We start from the raw sequence: 26,454 nt of genomic DNA, 5'->3' as shown, positions 1-26,454 counted from the left end.
GCTCTTACAGCGGGCTTCTACGCCTGGTATAACTCCTTTAAAGGTAGTAATTGTGGGCTTGATTCGTGAGGATTTAATGCCCATTTTGCATACTGTATCCTGATAGAGCAGGTTGAGGCTGCTACCACCGTCCATTAGGACTCGTGTCACGTGAAATCCGTCGATGATTCGGTCCAGTACTAATGCGGCCGAACCACCGTGACGGATACTAGTTGGGTGATCACTAGATCGAAGGTGATCGGGAATGATCACCATGGGTTGTATTTTGGGGCGACTGGCTCTACCGCGTAAATGTCCCTAAGTGCGCGCTTGCGCTCCCTTTTGGGGATGTATGTAGCGTATATCATGTTCACCGTTTTGACTTGAGGCGGGAATTTCTTCTGCCCCCCCTCTGTTCGGCTGCCGAGGTTCCTCGTCTTCATCCTCGCTCTGCGAGTCCCCTTCCTTGTTTCCGCTATTTACCTTGTCGGCTTGCTTAAGGACCCGACAATCTCTGGTAGTGTGGTTGGCCGGTTTCTCTTGGGTGCCACGTATTTGGCAAGGATGATCGAGTATGCGGTCCAAGCTGGATGGTCCTCCGCCGTTCCTTTTATAGGGTTTCTTTCGCTTGCCGGATTTGGAGCCGCTGAATCCGGCGTGAACTGTGGTGTCATCAGTGTTATCACCATTGCTTCGGCGTTTGTGTCTGTTGCGCCGGAGCTTGCTGGTGCTATTTTTGACCTCGGAGGGGCCTGCTTCATTGGTTGTGTTTGTGCTACGAGCCAACCAACTATCTTCTCCCGCGCAAAAGCGGGTCATAAGTGCCGTGAGGTCTGCCATGGATCTTGGCTTTTCTTGGCCGAGGTGGCGGGCTAGCCATTCGTCACGGATGCTGTGTTTAAAGGCCGCTAGGGCTTCGGCATCCGGACAGTCAATGATCTGGTTCTTTTTCGTTAGGAACCTAGTCCAGAATTTTCTGGCTGATTCTCCAGGTTGTTGAACTATGTGGCTTAAGTCGTCGGCATCGGGTGGCCGGACATATGTTCCTTGGAAGTTGAGGGAGTCTTGAATTAGGGGGTCCTCGAACAGCCGGACTATATCCTTTGGCCGGACTGCTGGATTATGAAGATACAAGATTGAAGACTTCGTCCCGTGTCCGTGTGGGACTCTCCTTTGCGTGGAAGACAAGCTTGGCAATTTGGATATGTAGATCTCCTCCCTTGTAACCCACTCTGTGTAACCCTAGCCCCCTCCGGTGTCTATATAAACCGGAGGGTTTAGTCCGTAGGACGAGAACAATCATAATCATAGGCTAGCTTCTAGGGTTTAGCCTCTATGATCTCGTGGTAGATCAACTCTTGTAATACTCATATCATCAAGATCAATCAAGCAGGAAGTAGGGTATTACCTCCATCGAGAGGGCCCGAACCTAGGTAAACATTGTGTCCCCCGCCTTCTGTTACCATCCGCCTTAGACGCAAAGTTCGGGACCCCCTACCCGAGATCCACCGGTTTTGACACCGACATTGGTGCTTTCATTGAGAGTTCCACTGTGTCGTCACCATAAGGCTTGATGGATCCTTCGATCATCGGCAACGATGCGATCCAGGGTGAGGTTTTTCTCCCCGGACAAATCTTCGTATTAGGCGGCTTCGTACTGTAGGCCAACTCGCTTGGCCATCTGGAGCAGATCGAGAGCTACGCCCCTGGCCATCAGGTCAGATTTGGAAGCTTGAACTATACTGCTGACATCCGCGGAGACTTGATCTTCGACGGATTCGAGCCCATGTCAGGTGCGCCGCACAGTCGCGACGAGCATGACTTAGCTCTGCCGCCGGACGGTGTTCGGGAGATCACACCTATAGTTACTCCGGCCTTCAATCTGGAGCAGATCGTGCTGTCCGAGGACGGGTGGATGGACCCCGCCACGGAGGCCGCACACCCAGCGGCGATAGAGCCAAATACTGACTTCACCTCCTATGAGGCTTGTGTTGCCGGACCCTTGGATTCGTCCCCGGCCACAGCCTCCGAACCGCCTGCGTCCGTGCCTATCGAATCTGATTGGGCACCGATCATGGAGTTTACCTCTGCGGATATCTTTCAGCACTCGCCCTTGGGCGACTTGCTAAATTCATTGAGGTCTCTCTCCTTGTCAGGAGACCCTTGGTCGAACTATGTCCGGCTTGAGTGGGAAGCGGACGACGAAGAAATTCATTCCCCACCCACCACCCACTTAATAGCCACTGTCGATGACTAACCGACATGCTTGATTTCGGCTCCGAAGACATCGACGGTATGGACGACGATGCAGGAGAAGAACAGGAACCAACGCCCATAGGGCGCTCGACAACCACCTCATCATATGATATATACATGGTGGACACCCCCAAAGAAAGCGATGGCAATAAGGCAACGGAGGATAATCCCCTTAAGAAGCAATCTAAGCACCAGCGTCATCGGCGCCGCTTTAAGCCCCGCCATAGCAAAAGCAGTGATACCGGCACAACAAACAATAACGCTGCGGATAGTGCCAAAGAAGAAGACAATCCCCTCCAGCCAGGCTTCGAGCGGGAGGATGGGCAAGCTAGCCCTAAGGAACAGGCGGCAGACGGAGAATCAGAGGATGACAATTACATGCCCCTCTCCAAAGACGAGGTGAGCCTCGACGATGAAGAATTTATTGTGCCTGAGGATCCCATCGAGCTGGAGCGCTTCAAGCGCCGGTTTATAGCCACAACAAAAAGCCTGAAGAAAAAGCAACAACAGCTTCAAGCTAATCAAGATCTGCTAGCGGATAGATGGACCGAGGTGCTGGCAGCCGAGGAATACGAGCTCGAGTGCCCAACCAAAAGTTACCCAAAGCGCAGGTTGCTACCCCAACTCGAGGAGGAAGCATTAAAGCCTACACTACCAGCATATGATGCGGCTGACCAGCCACCTCGTGGCCGAGACAAAGCGGCATATCAGCCCGTAGTCCAGCCCGCACCCCGTCGCGAGTCAAACAAAAACACCAAGGCCCAGGGCAACACGCAGGACCTGCGAGACGTATTGGAAAACAAAGCAGGACACACAAGATCGATCTACGGATCACGGGGGCGCCCCCCAACGCGTGACGACGACCGTCACGCCGGATATATTTAAAAGAAAATCCGGCCGGGCCGAATACAACAGACAAGACTCGTATGAAATGCGTCATGATATAGCCCGACACAGAGGTGCCGCACACTCCCTATGCTTCACCGACGAAGTAATGGATCACGAATTCCCAGAAGGGTTTAAACCCGTGAACATCGAATCATACGATGGTACAACAGACCCCGCGGTATGGATTGAAAATTTCCTCCTCCACATCCACATGGCTCGTGGTGACGATCTACATGCCATCAAGTACCTCCCACTAAAACTCAAAGGGCCGGCTCGGCATTGGCTGAATAGCCTGCCGGCAAACTCCATTGGCAGTTGGGAGAACTTGGAAGACACATTCCTTGATAACTTCCAAGGCACTTATGTGCGACCACTGGATGCTTATGACTTGAGTCACATAACCCAACAGCCAGGGGAATCAGCTAGGAAATTCTGGACTCAGTTCTTAACTAAAACTAGAAGAACGCCCGTGCATTGCAACGGGGCCACATTAACTTTAAGAGTTCAATATTAATCATGTTAATAATACATTTAATATTCTCATACATATCAAGTGACATATGAAAATATGGTAAGAGTTCAATATTAATCATGTTAACTTTAAGATTTCAATATTAATCATGTTAATATTCTCATACATTTAATAATCATGTTAATAATACATTTAATATTCTCATACAACTACAAACATGAAAAATGATAGCACCCTATGAAATATGGTAAGAGTATGTGTTTTTGCACGCAATTGTTGTGATTTATGTGTGATTTTTTTTAATGTGATTTCATACAAACAATTATAGTGAATATATACTACTACCACTACCAACTACAACTTGTGACCAATCATATAAAGATATATATTTAGAAAGATGTGCATTGCTACGACTTCTAAATTGATATATCATACTGTATTTTGTCTCTTTTCACTTCTTTCCTCTCCTCATCTCGTTGGCTAGTCTTCTCTGATTATTTGTTGTCAATCCTTTTATCAAGGTTATGCAAAAAAGAAAGTTCAAAATGTTCAGATCAAAGATAAATCTCTATGAAAACTAATTTTTCAAGAGCGATGATGCAAATTAAAAGATTTGACAACACCTTGATGAAAAAATGCAGATCCACTTGTATGGCGTCCAAATATGTTACCCAGTGGGTTTCTTGTTCACTGAGCAAATTTCAGCACTTTCATGGAATTAATTAGTAGAATTATTGTAACACCAAGCATGTACAAGTATCCCAAGATGACCACGAGTGAAATTTCTACTGTAGTGCATACTAAACATACCTGACCTTTTTCTTCTTGAATCCATCAAATTTTCATTTCATTTAGAGCATCATGATGTCGTGAATACAACTTCAAAACTATTTAGAGCATCATGACCTCAACACTTCTAAGTCTGAAATCATCTCTATAAATGATCTGTGGAGCAATTCATAAACTGCAGTCAGTAGACAAATTAATTAGATTGTGCATGCATGAGACGATGGATTGTGTAGATGATCCCTAAGCTGTGGAACAGTACAACCAGAGAAAATAGCAGTCAAAGGGAGGAATTAGCTAGTTAGATTGTAGATGCATGCATGAGTCAGCCGGCGCAAGGGAAGTCGCGCGGAGCGCCATGACGAACTCGGAGTCTGGGCCCGAGCCGTTACACCTCGGCGGCAGACAGCGGCCAGCACAGCCGCTGCCCGCTGGGTCGCTACTCGCTAGTGCCCACCGCGCTGTTGAATCCACCGCTGATTGTAGCCACTGCATACAGTGTTCGCGCCGCCATGATGGTGCCCGACGAGGACGGCACAGGGCGGCGGAGTCGTGCATATCCAGCGGTGAGATCGAACAGCGAGGCGAGGTGACCGGCAGCGAACGGGCAGGGCCTGTGGCATCGGCTGCAGATCTCCTGGAACAGAGAAAAAGAGAGAGAGAGAGGTAGAGACTGAGGAAGGAGAGGTAGGGCGCAGGAAGAGGAGAGGGATACTGGTGTCCATGGCGAGGCCTCCGTTGTCCACCGGCAAACCTCCATGGCTAAGGTAAGGTGCACCTACACCCGTAACACACCAGCATGACCTGACGGTGAACGGGTTCACGTGACGAGCGCGGGGCTGGCAATCAACGTTTCCTGGTCCTCCTCGCTGATGCATAACGGGCACGCATCGTTGCCTGGGTCGCTCACCATGAAGAAGAAGATAGGGTGGAGGAATTGAGCGAGGGAGGAGGAATCGAGCGGCTTGTACGGCAGGGGGCCAAACCATGATAAAAATCAGTACAACCCGTGCGAGGTGGAGAACGAAATGACTTACCTATAGCTCATGATTCGACTGAGATGATAGGGAAGGAAGGAAAATTGTGATTTAGTCAGACAAAGTTTTGGAAAGTTCTGATTCAGCTGAGAAATAGATGGAAATAATGCCTCAGGATGAGGAGGTCACGATTAGGGTATGGCAAGAAGAAGTTTTTTGGAAAGCTTTGATTCTGGTGATAATTACCATATTCGAAATTTCCTTAGTTATAGCCTTACCATACATGGATTGATTTATTACTATAATTATCATATTTGAGATTTCTAAATTTATAGCCTTACCATACGTGGATTAATTGTGATTGATTACCATAAATACGTTGGGTATTGTCGGCCAGACGAGAAAGAGAAAAACCGGTGGGAGGGGGGTGGTGGGAGGTGGGACGAAGAAAAACCGGTTGAAAATAAACCGGTTGAAAGTGGGGGGGACTATTCAACCAAGTCGTCCATTAGGAGTAGAGAAGAACCAAATTGTCGACTGTCCAGATGCCGAGGCATTAGCGGCATTTAAGCATAACATTCGCGACGAGTGGCTCACCCGACACCTCGGCCAAGAGAAGCCGAAGTCCATGGCAGCCCTCACGACACTCATGACTGATGACCCACAAGTATAGGGGATCTATCGTAGTCCTTTCGATAAGTAAGAGTGTCAAACCCAACGAGGAGCAGAAGGAAATGATAAACGGTTTTCAGCAAGGTATTCTCTGCAAGTACTAAAATAAGTGGTAACAGATAGTTTTGTGATAAGATAATTTGTAATGAGCAACAAGTAACAAAAGTAAATAAAGTGCAGCAAGGTGGCCCAATCCTTTTTGTAGCAAAGGACAAGTCTGGACAAACTCTTATATAAGGAAAAGCGCTCCCAAGGACACATGGGAATATCGTCAAGCTAGTTTTCATCAGGCTCATATGATTCACGTTCGGTACTTTGATAATTTGACTTGTGGGTGGACTGGTGCTTGGGTGCTGTTCTTACTTGAACAAGCATCCCACTTATGATTAACCTCTATTGCAAGCATCCGCAACTACAACAAAAGTATTAAGGTAAACCTAACCATAGCATGAAACATATGGATCCAAATCAGCCCCTTACGAAGTAACGCATAAACTAGGGTTTAAGCTTCTGTCACTCTAGCAACCCATCATCTACTTATTACTTCTGAATGCCTTCCTCTAGGCCCAAATAATGGTGAAGTGTTATGTAGTCGGCGTTCACATAACACCACTAGAGGCTAGACAACATACATCTTATCAAAATATCGAATGAATACCAAATTCACATGACTACTAATAGCAAGACTTCTCCCTTGTCCTTAGGAACAAACATAACTACTCACAAAGCATAAACATGTTCATAATCAGAGGGGTATTAATATGCATATAGGATCTGAACATATGATCTTCCACCAATTAAACCAACTAGCATCAACTAAAAGGAGTAATTAACACTACTAGCAACCTACTAGCACCAATCCCGGACTTGGAGACAAGAATTGGATACAAGAGATGAACTAGGGTTTTGAGATGAGATGGTGCTGATGAAGATGTTGATGGAGATTGCCCTCTCTCGACGAGAGGAGCGTTGGTGATGACGATGGCGATGATTTCCCTCTCCGAGAGGGAAGTTTCCCCGGCAGAACAGCTCTTCCGGAGCTCTAGATTGGATCCGCCAAGGTTCCGCCTCGTGGCGGCGGAGTTTCGTCCTGAAAAGTTGCTACTTATTTTTTTTCTTGACGAAAGACTTCATATAGGAGAAGATGGTCATCAGAGAGCCACCAGGGGGCCCACGAGGTAGGGGGCGCGCCCTAGGGGGGCGCCCCCCACCCTCGTGAGCAGGGTGTGGGCCCCCTGGACTTCATCTTTGGCGAGGATTTTTCATTATTTATTATAAGGTATTCCGTGGAGTTTCAGGACTTTTGGAGTTGTGCAGAATAGGTCTCTAATATTTGCTCCTTTTCCAGCCCAGAATTCCAGCTGCCAGCATTCTCCCTCCTTATGTAAACCTTGTAAAATAAGAGAGAATAGCCATAAGTATTGTGACATAATGTGAAATAACAGCCCATAATGCAATAAATATCGATATAAAAGCATGACGCAAAATGGACGTATCAATGACCCGCTTATGTGCGAGCAAGGATAGTTGGCTGGCTCGCAGCAACAACACATCAAGAAATCCTGGCAATTCAGATGCCAAAGATAGCAACGGCAAGCCACGTCGCAACAGACACAAGCGCCACAACAACGGCGACAACACCGAAGACACGCCAGTTAATGCCGGATTCAGTGGCTCTAAATCCGGTCAGCAAAAAAAGTTGTTCAAGAGAAGCAATCTGGGCCCGTCCAGCTTGGACCGCATACTCGATCGTTCCTGACAAATTCATGGCACCCCCGATAAACCAGCCAACCACACCAACAGAGAATGCTGGATGTTCAAACAGGCGGGCAAGTTGAATGCCGAAAACAAGGAAAAGGGGCTGCATAGCGACGACGATGAGGAGCCCCGGCCGCCGAACACAGGAGGACAGAAGAAATTTCCTCCCCAAGTGAAAACGGTAAACATGATATACGCAACCCATATTCCCAAGCGGGAACGGAAGCGTGCACTGAGGGACGTCTATGCGATGGAGACAGTCGCCCCAAAGTTCAACCCATGGTCTTCTTGTCCGATCACCTTCGATCGCAGGGACCACCCCACCAGTATCCGTCATGGTGGTTCTGCCGCATTGGTCCTTGACCCCATCATTGACGGATTTCACCTCACTCGACTCCTTATTGACAGTGGCAGCAGCCTGAACCTGCTCTATTAGGATACAGTGTGTAAAATGGGTATAGACCCCTCGAGGATCAGACCCACCAAAACCACCTTTAAAGGTGTCATCCCAGGTGTAGAGGCCTGTTGCATGGGCTCAATCACACTAGAAGTGGTCTTCGGATCTCCGGACAACTTCCGAAGCATGGAGTTAATCTTCGATATCGTCCCCTTCCGCAGTGGCTATCACGCACTGCTCGGACGAACCACATTTGCCAGATTCAATGCGGTACTGCATTATGCATACCTCAAGCTCAAAATGTCAGGACCTCGCGGGGTTATAACAGTTAACGAAAACACAGAACGCTCGCTCCGCACGGAGGAGCACACTATGGCCCTCATAGCAGAAGCGCAAAGCAGCCTCATGAGGCAAACCGCCAATTCAGCGAAAAAGACCTCGGACACCTTTAAGCGAGTCTGGAGTACCCTGCAAGAGGATCGCCAGGCACGTTTAGAGATCGCCTAGCAATTCGGCATCCGTCCTAGTCCCAGTCAAGCGGCGAAATTTGCGCCGCGCATACATAATTACGCATTCAAGATACCATGGGCATAGGCGGATGCACGACCATGGCACGGCCCACAATGCGGTTCAACCGCTTCAGGACCCATATACCTTTAAAATTTTCTTCCTTTTAGGCCCCTATTCTCTGAAGGCCCTCTCCGATCGTCTGATTATCGGACCCGTCACGGGAAGGAAACATCAAGGTAGCAAGAAGCTTTGACGTACAAGGGAATCCTCAGGTGGTCTCTGATAACGATCGATATACCTGTTTTGCATACCCACACGCAGCTTGACCTTGGATAGGACATGTCAAATAGTCCTATTTTTTACTTATTGCACTACATGTATGCATACGCTTTGACGTATCATTTAAATAACAATGTACAACATCAGCTCATTATTGCATTCCTTTATCTTTTTTTCCCTGTCTGCTTATTTACGACAAATCGCACCCGTACATTCTGATACGACTAGTGCGACAGGGGCTTTATTGTACCCCATAACATGGCATGAAAAGTCCGAACACTTTCGACAGTGCGGCACCCCGAATTTATAGCATTATATGCATCAGCTCCGAATCATGTCTTGGGTCAATAGTTGGGTTTGCCCGGCTCCCATGTTTCGGTACCTTACGTTCCGCTATATCGGCTAAGGTAGCACTGGGAGAACTACTGCGATTGTGTCCCGGTTCTTCCGGACGAGCACCTCAGTAGAGAAAGCCGAAAACTGACTGTCATGATGCGGCGAGAGCTGGTCGCTGTTCGAGAGGTCTCAAATCCTTAAAGATTTTTTTCGCTTCGGGCGAGGAGTCGGCCTTGTCCGATTTAGGCGTACATTGCGCCCCAAGTTCGACCTTCCGAATACTAGGGGCTTCGCCAAAACTTAAAATTGTAGACTTCTATGGCTAAGTGAGAGTGATAAAGCTTTATAGTCCGATTACCTGGTTCGTTGTGCTGAACACCTCCTTCGAAGGACCCAAAACTAGGATAAAGAGTGATCAGGTTTATCCCGAACACCTCAGTACTAGTTACATGGGGGCAGAAGCCGACGATTGGCCAACTCTCAAATTTTATAAGAGGCCGCACAGAAGGTAATATTTTAAATTAACAAGCGTTACATAGCGCACATGAACTCGTTTCACATTACAGGATCACATGAGTACATTCATTCAAATATTGCATCCTTAGCACATTCCTCTGCCACAAGGTGAGCACGTCAGTACATCCTTAGCACATTCATTCAAATATCACACGAATGCAAATGCGATGCACATGATGACATGATATGAAATGCATGACACGAACAAAATGCAAAATGAAAAACAAAACCCAACCATGAAGAAATATTGTATCGCATCTCCGGAAAAGGCAAGAGTCGGAGTGCAATTATGGAAAGTTGTATCCGGGGCGTTACAACACTCCACCACTACGAGAGGATCTCGTCCCGAGATCTAGGATGGCACCAGAGGGAAACGGAAGAGGAAGATAAGAGGTAAAACTAAGTTGCTTCTTTGACAAAAGAGTGAAACCAACGAACCTTGAGAGGTTCAACATTTTGAGAAAAGAATACAACAAAGATGGACAAAGTTGAAAACACTCCGTTAGGAAAGAGGAACAAGGAAGAACAAATTCGGACAGCACTCCAGTTGAAAAAAGATACGAGACTTGATAAGATGAAAAGAACTTGAGCATAGGACACAACACTCCGGTTAAATGGATAAACATAAAAGAACACGATCATCACAATTCGAGATGATGATTGAAGAGAGCAACATCACAATGCCTTCGGAACAAAAGTAAGAATGGAATCAAAAGAACAGAGGAGAAAACAACATCTTCTACCTCAAATGAGCTTGAAAAGCATCTTTAAGAGAAGGGTCGAACGGAGTTGTTGGAAAACCAACAACGAAAAGAACAAGGTTGTAGTGGGATTATGGAGAACATCTCAAAACTATGAGCTGACATTCCGCCACTAACGGAAACAATATATTGGATTGGTATCAACAAGGAGACGAGAAACTTATTTCACCGGGAGGATAAATGAATAACTTGGGTCATTCATGATCACCATAAATAGTAACAATCCTTAGGGAAAGCTTTAGGTGAAGTATAACCCAAGATAACTCCAACAAAGAGAATGATGGATTGAGAAGAGCTCATGCTCGAACGAATTGATGGGTTTAGCTATCTCATTCTTGACAACTTGCAAATCATGAAACACGAAGGAAAAGTGTCAAGAATGACATAACATAAGGAATTGAATTTACTCGATGAAACAAGAATAAGAACTACATTATGCTCATCCTTCACCAATTAGATTGATGACAAACAATGGATTTGGCATGCTACTTATTCTCGTAGAAAGGATTAAGATAGATATGACACAAACTTGAGAAGGTCTTCAACGATCCACCGGTAGGATTGAAACAATGAATAAATTGATATGATAACGAAGGAAAATAAATCTTGAATGAACCACCATAAGAATTGAAAAACGAACGTAGTAAAGGGATGAATCACCGGTAAGAATTTGAAAATGAACAAACACACTTGACCGAATTTAGATACATGAGAACAAGGAGATCGCGAGTTGATCAGAGAGTACTTGATTAATGCACCCGTAAGATTTGGAGAACAATAGCTGAAAGCCGGGGATGAATAACCCCGAAAAGATGGTCTTCGGAGAATCGAACTGAAAAGACTCCTGAAATGCTTCGGATGGGTATGAAAAGAATTCTCACAATCGAAAACAGTTATGAGAGGATGGCATCAAGCTAGAATCATTAATCTTCAAGAGAACAGATAAGATTTGGAGAATCTCTTCTTCGGTCTTCAAAAGTTGAGAATGATGACGAGAACCACCACTGAGAATTGTTTAGACACTCGGGGAGAATCAAAAGCGAAGAAGTTGATCCAACAATGAAAAGAATTTGAAAGATCTTGGAGAAATACATATGACCGATGATAATTCATTCTTACATCAAACTTGGAAAAGGATTTGAGAGTAAATCTGAGAAAGAATTAGAAGAGTCAGGTAAGATCCTGGGAAAAGACCTGTGGGTTAGGGCCCACTCAAGAGAAACACCGTTGAAATGATTTAAAAGAGAGAATGCGCCGGTTGAATTAAATGGCTTGAGAGATATAACCACCTCAAAATAGTTTGAACGGTTTGGAATGAAAACACAAATCTTCTGAGATATCTTCAACACTCCGGAACAAATGAATAGCGAGAGGTGAACGATTCAGGGGTGCACCGGCATGGTAAAGCATTCGAAACGAGGAAAAGGATATGATCAACAAAGCTTGAATTGGATCCAACGGAGAAGAAAACGAGTGAAGAGTGACGAACTTGAGGCTTCCTTAGGATCTTCTTGATAATCAAAGGATAAGAACCTTGATTGGAAAGAATGAAGAGACTTCACATCCATAAGATGGATACTTGATTAAGAAATTTGAGTCCTTGAAGAAAAAGGGTGGGAGGGTGGGAAAAACAAAGGCAACTTGGGCCAAATGAAACAAATAACGTTGAGAATACTTTGAGTTGGTCTTGAGGATGTTGAAAATGATCGGATCCACTAGAAGAGAAACACGCCTGTTGAAAAGGATTGACATGACAATCTCGATTATCATGAAGGATTAGTAATCACATAGAAATATGAGAACACCGCTTAGGAAAGGTATGGAGTCAGCATTTGACAACGAAGCAACTCAAATACCACAAACCAAAACAAAACAAAGGATTGGCTTGCAAAATAAGCCGGAGCAAACATATGATAGAGCCCATATTGTATCATGTGTCTGTTGGAAAGATATCCTACGTGATACTTGAATTTCCACTTATAAACTCCCGAAACTTTTTGGTTATGCAATCAGGTGTTGGGGATATAGGGGAAGCATAATATCTCACCCAAAACTAGCAGATCCTACATCTAGCTGTATCCATCCTTCAATACATAACCAAGAAACCTTTGGAAATCATTTACCTCAACCTTCGAAAAGCATCCATTATACGAGTTATGGCAATACTCCCGAACTCCCGCCCCAGTACTGGGTGGCGTCGAGGTTATCTCACCAACAACTGCATAAAAGAGATTTTCGATGTCGGCGAACCAGGTATTCCAGAATTGCAATGATAAAATTGTGACGACCATCGAAACGATTCCAAGATACCCGCGTGATCCTAATTTTTTTTAGTGAAATTTGAGGAGAGAAGAGTCAAAACTCTACGTCAGGAGGCCTCACCAGAGCGACAAAGGGACTCAGGAGTAAAAAGAATCCTACTCTCCGATATATATAATCCTAAGACTCAAAACATTTTCTTCTAGACTCAACAACATCAGCGATTCGATCAAGCAGGGGGCTCCTAAGTCGGGGAAGGCTCTGATACCAACTTGTAACACCCACGATGCGGCTATATCTCCCAGTGTCAGAGCACGACTTAGAGGCATAACCGCATAGTAGGCATGTTGCAAGAGGGGTAATCTTTACACATCCCATGTACTGAATAAGAAAGGGATAAAGAGTTGGCTTACAATCGCCACTTCTCACAATACATTAGTATAGCATTACAATGTCCAGAATACAATCAAGGTCCGACTACGGAACCAAAATAAAGAAAGACCACCCCAAATGCTAGATCCCCGATCGTCCCCAACTGGGCTCCACTACTGATCAACTGGAAACGAAACAACGCAACGAACACGATCTTCATCGAGCTCCCACTTGAGCTCAGTTGCGTCATCTGCACTGGTATCATCGACACCTGCAACTGTTTGGAAGTATTTGTGAGTCACAAGGACTCAGCAATCTCACAGCCGCAAGATCAAGACTATTTAAGCTTATGGGTAGGAAAGGGTTGTGAGGTGGAGCTGCAGCAAGCACTAGCATATATATATATGGTGGCTAACATACGCAAATAAGAGCGAGAAGAGAAGCCACACACGGTCGTGAACTAGAAGTGATCAAGAAGTGATCCTGAAACTACTTACGTTCAAGCATAACACAAGAACCGTGTTGACTTCCCGGACTCCGCCGGAAAGAGACCATCACGGCTACACACGCGGTTGATTCATTTTAATTAAGTTAAGTGTCAAGTTTTCTACAACCGGACATTAACAAATTCCCATCTGCCCATAACCGCGGGCACGGCTTTCGAAAGTTCAAAATCCTGCAGGGGTGTCCCAACTTAGCCGATCACAAGCTCTCACGGTCAACGAAGGATATTCCTTCTCCCAAGACGACCCGATCAGACTCGGAATCCCGGTTACAAGACATTTCAACAATGGTAAAACAAGACCAGCAAAGCCGCCCGGATGTGCTGACAAATCCCGATAGGATCTGCACATATCTCGTTCTCAAGGCAAACCGGATGAGCCAGACGTCGGGTTGGCATAGACCCTAGTTGCCCAGGGGGCGCTGGACATCGCTCAGGTTGGACCAACACTTAGAGAAGCACTGGCCCAGGGGGTTAAAATAAAGATGACCCTTGAATCTGCAGAACCCAAGGGAAGGTGATAAGTTGTTAGTGCAAATGTAAAACCAAGGTTGGGCCTTGCTGGAGGAGTTTTATTCAAAGCGAACTGTCAAGGGGTTCCCATAACACCCAACCACGTAAGGAACGCAAAATCAAGGAACATAACACCGGTATGACGGAAACTAAGGCGGCAAGAGTGGAACAAAACACCAGGCATAAGGCCGAGCCTTCCACCCTTTACCAAGTATATAGGTGCATTAAACTAAATAAGATATAATAATGATATCCCAACAATATCCATGTTCCAACATGGAACAAACTTCAACTTCACCTGCAACTAGCAACGCAATAAGAGGGGCTGAGCAAAAGTGGTAACATAGCCAAACAACGGTTTGCTAGGAAAGGTGGGTTAGAGGCTTGACATGGCAATATGGGAGGCATGATATAGCAAGTGGTAGGTATCGCGACATTGCAAAAGATGAGCAACTAGCAAGCAAAGATAGAAGTGATTTTGAGGGTATGATCATCTTGCCTGCAAAGTTCTCACAGTTGACGAAAGCTTGATCCTCGTAAGCGTACTCAACGGGTTCCTCGATCACGTACTCGTCTCCCGGCTCTACCCAAAGAAAGAACACAAGAAAAGGACCAACAATCAATCATGGTGCAATGCACAAGCAACATGATGCAAAACATGGCATGATATGCGGGATGTGATATGCAATGCATATGCGTGCTCCGGAAGGAAAAGATTGAACCAGGCCTCAACTTGGTAAACTAAGTGTGCCGCTGGAAAGATGAGTTGATTTCGGTCAAAATCGATATAAAGATCACCGGAATCGGATGCATGGTTTGCAAATGGCAAGCAAAACAAGAATGACACAATTCTGCGATTAACAGCACGATGTTATCTAGAATGCAACAAGAAACTATGCTACTGCAATCCAAGATAGCAACAAAGCACATGGCAGTGATCTACTCAAGATGCTTGAAAAAAGATGAACACTGAGCTACGGCTAAATCACACAAGAGAAGGTTCAAACAAGCATGGCAAAAGAGCAAAAGATATCAGCTTCACAGACTTAGTGAAAATACTAACATGCCAGGAATGAGCATCAGGAAGCAATGTTTAGAGCAAGCAAACAACATGCTACAGGAACAGATCATAGGAAACAAAGGCATGGCATGAATCTACTCAAAGCATAGAACAAAAGTCCCTTACTGACCATAAGACAAAAAGGATCAGAAGATATGATGGCACCCATGTAAACATAGCAAGTTTCGTTAACAGATTTCAGACTTAGCAGAAAACTGAGCATGGCAAAACAGAGTTATGAAGGCATGTTTGTGAGCTCAATTCACTCAACACAAGGCATTGCATGACAAGATAAGCATACTACCAGCAAGAAGACATGTTCAAGAAGCTAACCATGGCAAGAACAAGTTTATAGCATGCTTGGATCAACTACAACAACCATGGCAAAATTGATTAACATGTAAACAATCTGGGAGGAACATTTTATAGCAAAAGTAGAGCAAGATTAAGTCATGCTTGGGCACTCCATCAATGCAAACAGGGACATGGATGGATAGAGCACAACCATATGCCCAAATCATCCTTACTAAACATACTCAAAAGAAGCATGGATCTCACTTTAGCAATATGGATACATGGCATAAAAATAACAGCAGACAAAGACTTAGCCAAAATCCTGAGATCCTGAAATCAGCAATATCACGAGAGCTACTTTGCATGCTTGTGCTAGTCACCACAAAGATCACAAAAATACATGGCATACACCCCTGTAAAGATGGCATGGCATAGACCAAAATACATGTAGAGCTCAAGTCCATATGCTGCACACAACAAATGTAGCAAAAATAACAAATCCTCATACTCTGCTAAGAATCAGCACCTAACATTTTATAGCACTCTTGCATCAACGATTTGGACATCAAGATGGACTCAAACAAGCATGGCACATTGGAACAAAATGAAGAGCACAACCTGATGAACATTTTGATATATTGCACGCACAAAACGGAGCAACAGATGAGAGGTTATAGCATGATGAACAGGGCTTGAAAAAGTATGGAACTGGGGACTTAGAGAAAATTACCTTCGTCGAAAACGGGACGGAGGGAAGCCGGACAGCGGGATCCCGGACGTGGGTGACCGTTTGGTTCGAGCACCTGGTGGATCTGATCCACCCGGGCCGGATCTGGCCGGTTCAACTCTCCGGCGACGGCGGGCTGTTCTGGCGAGGTTCCGGGTGGTGCTGGGCGACAGAGGACGAGGAGGAGGCGGCGGTGAGCTCGGTCGGCGGCGAGCTGGCGCGGAGGCGGCGGCGCGCGCTCGGCGTCGGGGCAGGCGAGGTGCGGGCGAGGTGGAGGGCGCAAGGCGGCGGCGACTGGGCTGGAGAAGCGATGGCGGCGCCGGCGGGCAGGCGGCGGGGACGGGCGGCGCGCGCGGGCCGGGCGGCGGATATGCGCGGGCCAGGAGGTGCGGTGGTACGGGCTTCGGGGGCCCCGCGCGGGCCCTGGCGGGATGGCGGGTGAGGCGCGGCGGCGGGGACGTCCGGCGTGACGTGGCAGGCCGTGATTCGCCGGTGGCGGCAGCGCGGACACGTCCGACTCGGACGGACATGTCCGGCGGCGCGAGGAGAGGGAGAGCTAGGGTTTATCCGTGAATTTTGGACGGGGAGGACATATTTATACATAGAAGGAGGTGGGAGTGTCCAAATGAGGTGCAGTTTTTGGCCACACGATCGTGATCGAACGACCGAGAGGATGGAGGGGGTTTGGATGGGTTATTGGGCCACTTTAGAGGGGTGTTGGGCTGCAACACACATGAGGCCTTTACGGTTCCCCGGTTAACCGTTGGAGTATCAAACGGACTCCAAATGGCACGAAACTTGGAAGGCGGTCTACCGGTGGTGTACCAAGGCCGCTTGGAAAATCTCGGTCCATTCCGAGAACGTTTAACACCCACTCACGAAAAGAGGCAAAAGGGGACGCCGAAGGACGTAGGAGTGTCGGATTGCAAAACAGACAACAGGGAAAATGCTCGGATGCATGAGACGAACACGAATGCAAATGCGATGCACATGATGACATGATATGAAATGCATGACATGAACAAAATGCAAAACGAAAAACAAAACCCAACCACGAAGAAATATCGTATCGCATCTCCAGAAAAGGCAAGAGTTGGAGTACAATTATGGAAAGTTGTATCCGGGGCGTTACACTCGCCAGGCCACATCCGGACTATGAGGCCCTTCAATGCCAGTTTGGCCGCCTTGTGAAGCTCGACCAGTTGCTTCAACTGGTCGCTCAAGGGCATCGGATGTTCGGTCCCAGTATACTGAGACCAGAATAACTTCTCTGTCGAGCTCCTTTCTTCGACCCGGTAGAACTCCGCGGCATCCGACACACTGCTGGGTAGATCTGCGAACGCTCCTGGAGAGCTCCGAATTCGGGTAAGTAAAAGGAAAGTTTCCTTCACATTCTTGCTTTTCATAATGAATGCCTTACCCGCCGCTATGTTCCTGACCGCCTCAATTTCCTGGAGGGCCTTTTGGGCTTCGGCCTTGGCATTTTGTGCATTCTCGAGGGCCTTCGCAAGCTGGGACCTTTGCGTCTTAGAGTCACGCTCCAAGGACTCATACTTCTTGACAAACTCCTGGAGCTCTTGCTGAACCTCGCCGACTCGGGCCTCTTGCTTCTCGCGCTCGGCGCGCTCCTTGGCCGCTTTGCCTTCGGCCTCGGACAGCGCCTTCTTCATGGCCGCCACTTCGGTCGTGGCCCCTAGCAAAATTCATGACGATCCTATGATCTAACAACCAGTTTTCCTTTTTCTTTATCAATAAACAGACAAGGTATTACTTACCTTTGTTCTCTTCGAGCTGCCTCTTGGTAAGGCCAAGCTCTTCCTTGGACCGCTCAAGGTCCCGTTTCAGTGCGGAGACCTCCGCCGTGTGAGCGGTAGCGGCCAACAGTGAAGCCTGCTTATTCACATAGACATATTCTGATTAGACTCCTGTGATTATTATTTGATCCTCTGTTCGGCCTTTCTTTGCGAACACCAAACAGAGCATCAGGGGCTACTGTCTATGCTGTAACATTTTCTCATAACTTGATTATTTACCTCAAAGCCTGTTAGAAGGCTGGCACAGGCTTCAGTCAGTCCGCTTTTCGCGGACTAAACCTTCTTGACTACCGCACTCATGATAGTGTAGTGCTCTTCGTCGACGTAAGCACCGCGAAGCGCTTCCAGCAAATTGTCCGATGCCTCTGGATGGACAGAGGCCATCGGCACAGACGGCTCGTCCCCCTTGGCAGGGGGTCGCCTGACAGAATCTGGAACCACTGGAGGTTCCGGCGCAGTATTCGGCTGGTGGCTAGACTTGTTTCCCCCGGAATTAGAACCCATGGGAGTCTTGCCCCCCGTGCGCCCAGCATCCGGAATGTCGCCTTGGGGCGCCTCCGGAACTGTCTCCCCTTGGTTCAGTACCCTTTGAGACAACACCTCGACATCGTCCGTAGGACGGGGGGAGGAGGCAGTCGGGAGTGAATCGTTGTTCATCTCCGACAGGCCCGAAGACTCATTCGAAGAGGATACATCGATATGGGCTTTGGATGGGCTGCATGATCATGTTCGACATGATAAGAAGCAATAGCATAAAACATACCAAGAACTATTATGGTATCCAGATACTTACGACTTCGCCAGGGGCTTGTCCCTGGGTAACCACTCCTCGTCGCTAAAAGCGGCCGCCGTGGAGCAGTCCGGAAGGAGAGTCCTTCGCTTCTTGGACCCTTCGGCCTCCCCTGACGGGGCGGTGATAACCCACAAGTATAGGGGATCGCAACAGTTTTCGATAAGTAAGAGTGTCGAACCCAACGAGGAGCTAAAGGTAGAACAAATATTCCCTCAAGTTCTATTGACCACTGATACAACTCTACGCAAGCTTGACGTTCGCTTTACCTAGAACAAGTATGAAACTAGAAGTACTTTGTAGGTGTTGTTGGATAGGGTTGCAAGATAATAAAGAGTACGTAAATAAAAAGTAGGGCTGTTTAGATAAAGAAACAATAAAGTAAATATAGCGAGTGTGGAAAAGTGGTGGTAGGAGTTGTGAAATTGCCCCTAAGCAATTGACTACTTTACTAGACCGATAGCAAGTATTATGTGGGAGAGGCCACTGCTAGCATGTCATCCCTGACTTGGAATTCTATGCACTAATGATTGGAACTATTAGCAAGCATCCGCAACTACTAATGTTCATTAAGGTAAAACCGAACCATAGCATTAAGGTATATTGGTCCCACTTCAATCCCGTATGCATCAATTTCTATGCTAGGTTGAAGCTTCTGTCACTCTTGCCCTCCAATACATAGTCCTATCAACATAAAACTAACCCTAGGGTGTGATCCACGTGCACAATCATATGATGGGCACCAAAGGACAGCAACATAACCACAAGCAAATTAAATCAATCATAGCAATTCATCAACCACCGATAGGACAACGAAAATCTACTCAGACATCATAGGATGGCAACACATCATTGGATAATAATATGAAGCATAAAGCACCATGTTCAAGTAGAGGGTACAACGGGTTGTGGGAGAGTGGACCGCTGTAGATAGAGGGGGGAAGGTGATGGAGATGTTGGTGAAGATGGCGGAGGTGTTGGTGTAGATCGTGGTGATGATGATGATGGCCATGGCAGCGTTCTGGCGCCACCGGAAAAGAAGGGGAGAGGGGGCCCCTTCGTCTTCTTCTTCCTTGACCTCCTCCCTAGATGGGAGAAGGTTTTCCCCTCTGGTCCTTGGCCTCCATGGCATGGGAGGGGCGAGAGCCCCTCCGAGATTGGATTTGTCTCTCTGTCTCCCTCTGTTTTTGCATTCCCGGATTCTACCCTTTCACCGTTTCTTATATTCCCAGAGATCCGTAACTCCGATTGGGATGAAATTTTAACACGATCTCTATCCGGATATTAGCTTTCTTGCAGCGAAAGAAGGGCATCAACTGCCTTATGGGTGGCCCACGAGGGTCAGGGGCGCACCTAGGGGGGCAGGTGCACCCCCTTGCCTTGTGGCCACCTCGGGCACCGTCTCGCGTGGATTTTTCTTCCAAAAAATCATATATATTCCAAAAAAAAATCTCCATCAATTTTTATCCCGTTTGGACTCCGTTTGATATGGATATTCGAGGAAACAAAAAACATGCAACAAACAGGAATTGGCACTGGATCAATATGTTAGTCCCAAAAATAGTATAAAAAGTTGCCAAAAGTATATGAAAGTTGTAGAATATTGGCATGGAACAATCAAAAATTATAGATACGACGAAGACGTGTCAGACGGCCTTCCTTTTCTTGTCTCCCCTAGCTGGGGGGAGAACTTTCCTCCTCCTTCTCCTCGTTTTCGTGGGAGGAGGGCGCCTCGGTGTTATCGGACGATGAGTCCGATACGACCTTGCGCCGGAGACCTTTCCTGGTCCCCGTGGCCTTCTTCTTGGCCTTCCTCTCCGGCGCCTCATAGGGCGCCAGAACCAGCATCACCGTTAAGAGAGCCCTTGCTGGATCCTCGGGCAGTGGGGCCGGACAATCGATCCGCTCCGCTGTCGTGACCCACTCCTGTTAAATGGCGTGGAGGTTTAGATCCCCCGCATGATTATACTGGGGAAAGAAACATCTTATGAGATATAAGGAGCTTACCTGATTGGCAAGGCGCTTTGCGCTGAGTCCGCGATCCTCGGTAAGGGGAGGAGGTACCTCGGCGGACTTGAACAGCACCTTCCAGATGTCCTGGTGTGTCGTGTCGAAGAGCTCTCTCAGCGTCTGGTGCTTAGCCGGGTCGAACTCCCACATATTGAATGCTTGTCTTTGACAGGGGAGTATCCGGCGGAAGAGCATGACATGGACCACGTTGACAAGCTTGATTTTCTTTCTTATCATGTTTTTAACACAGTTCTGGAGTCCAGTCAGCTCCACTGATGAACCCCAGGATAGGCCCTTCTCTTTCCAAGAGGTGAGCCGCATGGGTATGCCGGATCGAAATTCGTGGGCCGCCACCCAGTTGGTGTCACGCGGCTCGGTGATGTAGAACCACCCCGATTGCCACCCCTTAACGGTCTCCACCTAGGAGCCTTCGAGCCAGGTGACGTTGGGCATTTTTCCCACCATGGCGCCTCTGCACTCCGCTTGCTGGCCGACCACCACCTTCGGTTTAACGTTGAAGGTCTTCAGCCACAGGCCGAAGTGGGGCTTGATGCAGAGGAAGGCCTCGCACACGACAATATACGCCAAGATGTTCAGGATGAAATTGGGGGCCAGATCATGGAAGTCCAGCCCATAGTAGAACATGAGCCCACGGACAAATGGGTGGAGGGGAAATCCCAGCCCGCGGACGAAATGGGTAAAGGAATACAACCCTTTCATGGGGTCTGGGGTTAGGGACGATCTGCCCCGCGTCTGGGAGCCGGTGCGCGATATCTGCGGCCAGGTATCCGGCTTCCCGGAGCTTCGTAATGTTCTCCTCCATAACGGAGGAGACCATCCACTTGCCTCCCGCTCCGGACATGTTTGGAGTGGTTTTACGGAGAAAATGCAAACTTGGGCGCTGGAGCTCGAGTGCACGAGAATGGATGGGCAGGGAAGAAGAAGGCGTGGGTGAAAAGGAGGAGTCCTTGTCCCTTTATAAGGGCGGAAGAAACTATGCGCCTCCCCACCCGCCTGGTAAACTCACCTATTCCCCAAGAACCATGATTGATGGCGCGGTTGGGTTACCCACACCCATATTGATGAGAATCCCGTGCTAAGGGGACACGATCTCTGCTTCGACGAGACGTGCCAAGAAAACCGACTCGCAATATGTGCAGTAGCTGGTTGATAAAAACGGTTCGAATAATGACCAGGCCATGGCGTGATGTCACGTTATGAAAAGTTGTCAGCAGATTAGATTTGTGGAAATATTATACTCTCTACGGTGGTATGTGGAATTTGTTTTGCAGAGCCGGACACTATCCTTGCGTTCGAAATCTTCTATGGAGTATTCGGAGGAAGAACCCACCTTGCAATGCCGAAGATAATCTGCGTGCCAGACTCATCGTCATTGAAGTCTGGTTCAGGGGCTACTGAGGGAGTCCTGGATTAGGGGGTCCTCGTACAGCCGGACTATATCCTTTGGCCGGACTGTTGGATTATGAAGATACAAGATTGAAGACTTCGTCCCGTGTCCGGGTGGGACTCTCCTTTGCGTGGAAGGCAAGCTTGGCAATTTTGATATGTAGATCTCCTCCCTTGTAACCGACTCTGTGTAACCCTAGCCCCCTCTTGTGTCTATATAAACCGGAGGGTTTAGTCCGTAGGACGAGAACAATCATAATCATAGGCTAGCTTCTAGGGTTTAGCCTCTACGATCTTGTGGTAGATCAACTCTTGTAATACTCATATCATCAAGATCAATCAAGCAGGAAGTAGGGTATTACCTCCATCGAGAGGGCCCGAACCTAGGTAAACATTGTGTCCCCCGCCTCCTGTTACTATCCGCCTTAGACACACAGTTCGGGACCCCCTACCCGAGATCCGCCGGTTTTGACACCGACAGAAGTTGTCAAGAAAGGCCTCTTGTAGGTCCTCCTAGCTGCCGATGGAATTCTCGGGCAGGCTATTCAACCAGTACCTAGCTGGCCCTTTAAGTTTCAGTGGGAGGTATATGATGGCATGGAGGTCGTCTCCCCGGGCCATGTGGATGGGGAGAATAAAGTCCTCAATCCATACTGCGGGGACAGTTGTTTCGTCGTATGATTCAATATTGACGGGCTTGAACCCCTCGGGGAATTCGTGGTCCAGCACCTCATCTGTAAAGCAGAGAGGGTGTGCGGCGCCTCTATACCGGGCCGCATCACGGAGCACCCCTGATGGAGTGCGTCTGCGGTTATCGGCCCGGGTGAGACTAGGTTTGCCACGCCCGAATAGGTAGCCGTCATCCCGAGTCGGCGAGCGTCCTCGAGATCCGTATATTGATCAGGTGTGTCCTTCTCTGTTGTCCAGCTCCTGCCGAGGGTCGTATGTATGGTCCCGAGCTGTTCTGTCCTTGTTTTTGCGAAGTGGTGGGGCATGTCGGATGTGGGGTTCCGGCAAACCCTTAAGGTCCGAACACTGGGGTGCGCGTGAAGTCTTTTCCTCTCATCAATCTATGCCCTAGCTCGCTAAGATCTCGCGGACGAACTCGACGAACTCGCAACACAGAAAGACACAAGATTTATACTGCTTCGGGCCACCGTTGTGGTGTAATACCCTACTCTAGTGTGGTAGTGGTGGATTGCCTCTTGGGCTAATAATGAACAATACAATGGGAAGAACGGCCTCCTGAGGTTGAGGTGTTCTTGTGCTTGGCTAACTTGTGTGTGGGGGGATGACCTTCAGGCCCCTCTCTCTGTCTATCTCTCTGTCGTCCTCTCTTCTATCTTCTTCCTTTTCTCCTTCCACCCTATGGTGGTGGCTAACTCTATTTATAGAGGCCCTGGTCCTCTTCCCAAATATTGAGCGGGAAGGGAGCCAACAACGGCGGGCTAATTTGAAGGGGGGGCAGCTAGTACAAGCTATCCTGACAAAAATGGTGTTCGCCTACCAAAGGCTCTGGCGGTGACGCCGTCTTGGGCTACACGATGACCTCCTTCTTGCCGTCCTTCTGGTCCTGGTCTTGTTGCACCGATATGGCAACCTTTGCCTGATGCCTCGGTACTCCTCGACTGTGCAGGCCTCCTTAGCACCAAAGAGGAAACAAGGACGCTGCACGCGCTGGCGCCCGCCTGGTGTCGATCGTCATGGCTCACGTCACGAGAGCCTCGTGAGGTTCGCCTCGCCTTGATATCTCCGCTCCTCGTGAGCCTGCCTGACTAGGCCACTCTAGAGGAGGTCTTGCATCGTCCGCCTCGCGAGGCTTGGCCCCTCGCGAGGGTCTTCGATTCCTTGTTGATGAAGATGGGTCGTACGGCCTGCTGGCTTAGCCACGCCGTGGGCCGCAGGCAGGCAAGCCTGGGGACCCTCGTTCCCAGAACGCCGACGGTAGCCCCCGGGCCCAAGGTGCGCTCGGGCTTGGCTTCGCGGCGAAGCCAAGGGTCAAGTACGAAGCACTGTGGGACCCAAAAAGCTCGCGGCCTCGGTTGACGCGTGGTGGTTGATTGGACATGGGCGTCTCCGCTTCCCCATGCTGCCTCGGCAACTGCATGACTTGACGAGTCCCTGCAACATGCAAGGGAAACCATCATTACCTACGGTCGTGAGAGGTGCCGGTTGGCCTTCTCTTGCTATAAATGGGGAGAGGGGCTGAGCCTCCGTTGCCCATCTCTTCCTTGCTCGCTTGCTTCTTCCTCCTTGCTCCACTACTAGCTTCTTCTTCCTTGCTTCGTTGCTAGCACCAATGGCGCCTATCAGAAGGTTCTCCATCGAAGAAAAGGGGAAGGCCCCCCGACATGTCCCAGAGCAACTTCCGCCGAAGAAGAGGTCGATCTACCGCCGTGAAGAAGCGGCGATGCAGGTGGTGACAAGGCCTTGGTGCGATCGGCCTCCCCCAGGGTGTCCGTTACCCCTGTATGCCCAAGCCGAGGACTCAAGAAGGCAGAGCGATGAGCAGCGCCGCCGGCGCCGCGCCCGGGGTCGCCGCGCCACGGCGATGCGCGCCGTCGCCCCAGGAATCCACGTTGCGGACTCCTTGCGCGAGCTGGTGCTGTGGGCGCCGATGCCCCCAAGCTCTTGGATCCGCTTCCCACGGTTCTTCTCCGACGTGATGCCGCCGAGGGGGCCTCTTGAGCTCTGGTTGCAGCACGCCGACTGCGGCGCTCCGGCGACTGGAGCGGAGATCGAAGCGGTCCCCTCCGGCAAGATCTTCATGACTTGTGGCTGGGGCGAGATCGCGCGGGTCTGCCGCGCAAGGGGCGCCCTCGCAATCCACCTTGAGTACGACGGCGTCTCCACGCTCTTCTTCAAGGTCTTTGATGCCGAGGGCCGCCGCCTGGAGTGCTGCTCCGGAGAGGAGCGCGAGGCTGACGCGCGCTCCGCTCACGACCACTCCAGCAGCAGCAACCCTTGGGAGTCCAGCAGCTCTCCTGAGCTCTACGAGACTCCGGAGACGAGCGACGACAGCTACATGCCCCCGAGCTCTCGCCGCGCTCAGAGCAGTGCTGCCGCGTTCGGCCGTCGCCGCCGCTAATCTGGATAGGGTTGACGCCGGCCTCCCGTGGCCCACTGTTGATGATGGCATCTGCCACAGGGGGGCGTAGATAGGATCCTCCTTAGTTTTAGCTTTTGTTCCTTGCGAAGAATCATGAAGCGCCTCGCGAGGGCATGTAAGGGTATGTAATGTCTTTTGTGCTTATCTTCCATGTTATGTAGATTTGATGAACACGCGTCCCGTTAAGGCTCGGTCCCTCCTTTCTTTCCTCATGATAACTTTTTGCTCTACGCCGACAGGACCCGGTCCCCAGGCAGGCTACAGCCGTCGCTGGTATGCCAAGTCACGTGCCGTGGTCAAGGCCAGGAGGTGTGCGGCCTGAGGTCCAGTAAGAGCCCCTGAGGCGCGATGCTCAGGAGGTCCCCTTTAGCGCTCAAGCGGCCATGGTAAGGGAAGAAAGGGAGTTGACGTGGCCACAACGAGATTGCGGCAAGGCGTGAGTGTCCATAAGGCCCAGACATTTAGCCGGTCCGAGGGCGAGACTTATCTTGTGAACTTCGTGGCGATTCCTAACGTTGCGCTGGGGCTGCGCGCCAACTTGTGCGGCATAGCAAGGCTGGCCCATACGAGTTTCCCTCCTCCCATGCTCTCCTTAGTGCTCTGCGTCCTCAGGTCCCGGCCCTCGAGCGAGCTCAGCCGCCGCTGGTATGCCAGGTCGCGATGCCGTGGTCAAGGCCAGGGGGTGAGGGCTGGAGAGCCAGCAAGATCTCCTGAGTCGCGATGCTCAGGAGCCCCCCTTTTAACGCGCAAGCAAATTGCACGAGAGAAAAGGAGACTCGCGGTGCCGCCTGCTATCCTCCCCGCGGGGTACCTGTGAACAGGCACAAGAAGAACATGGTTTGCCGTTACTGCTACCTGCCTGCCGCTGGTTGGTCCGGATGAAGTGAAGGCACTGAGGGCCTGGTGAGGTGACGTGCACGGGGCGTGCCGCGAGCCAGAGCTCGACCGCTCAGATTTGTCGATGTGGTAGGGACGGACCCATGCACCAACGTCGTGCCTGTGAGGAGGCC

Source organism: Triticum urartu, chromosome 4A (assembly GCF_056163025.1).
Source record: "Triticum urartu cultivar PI428250 chromosome 4A, HENAU_Tu73, whole genome shotgun sequence".
NCBI lineage: Eukaryota > Viridiplantae > Streptophyta > Magnoliopsida > Poales > Poaceae > Triticum > Triticum urartu.
This window is presented reverse-complemented; position numbering follows the sequence as displayed.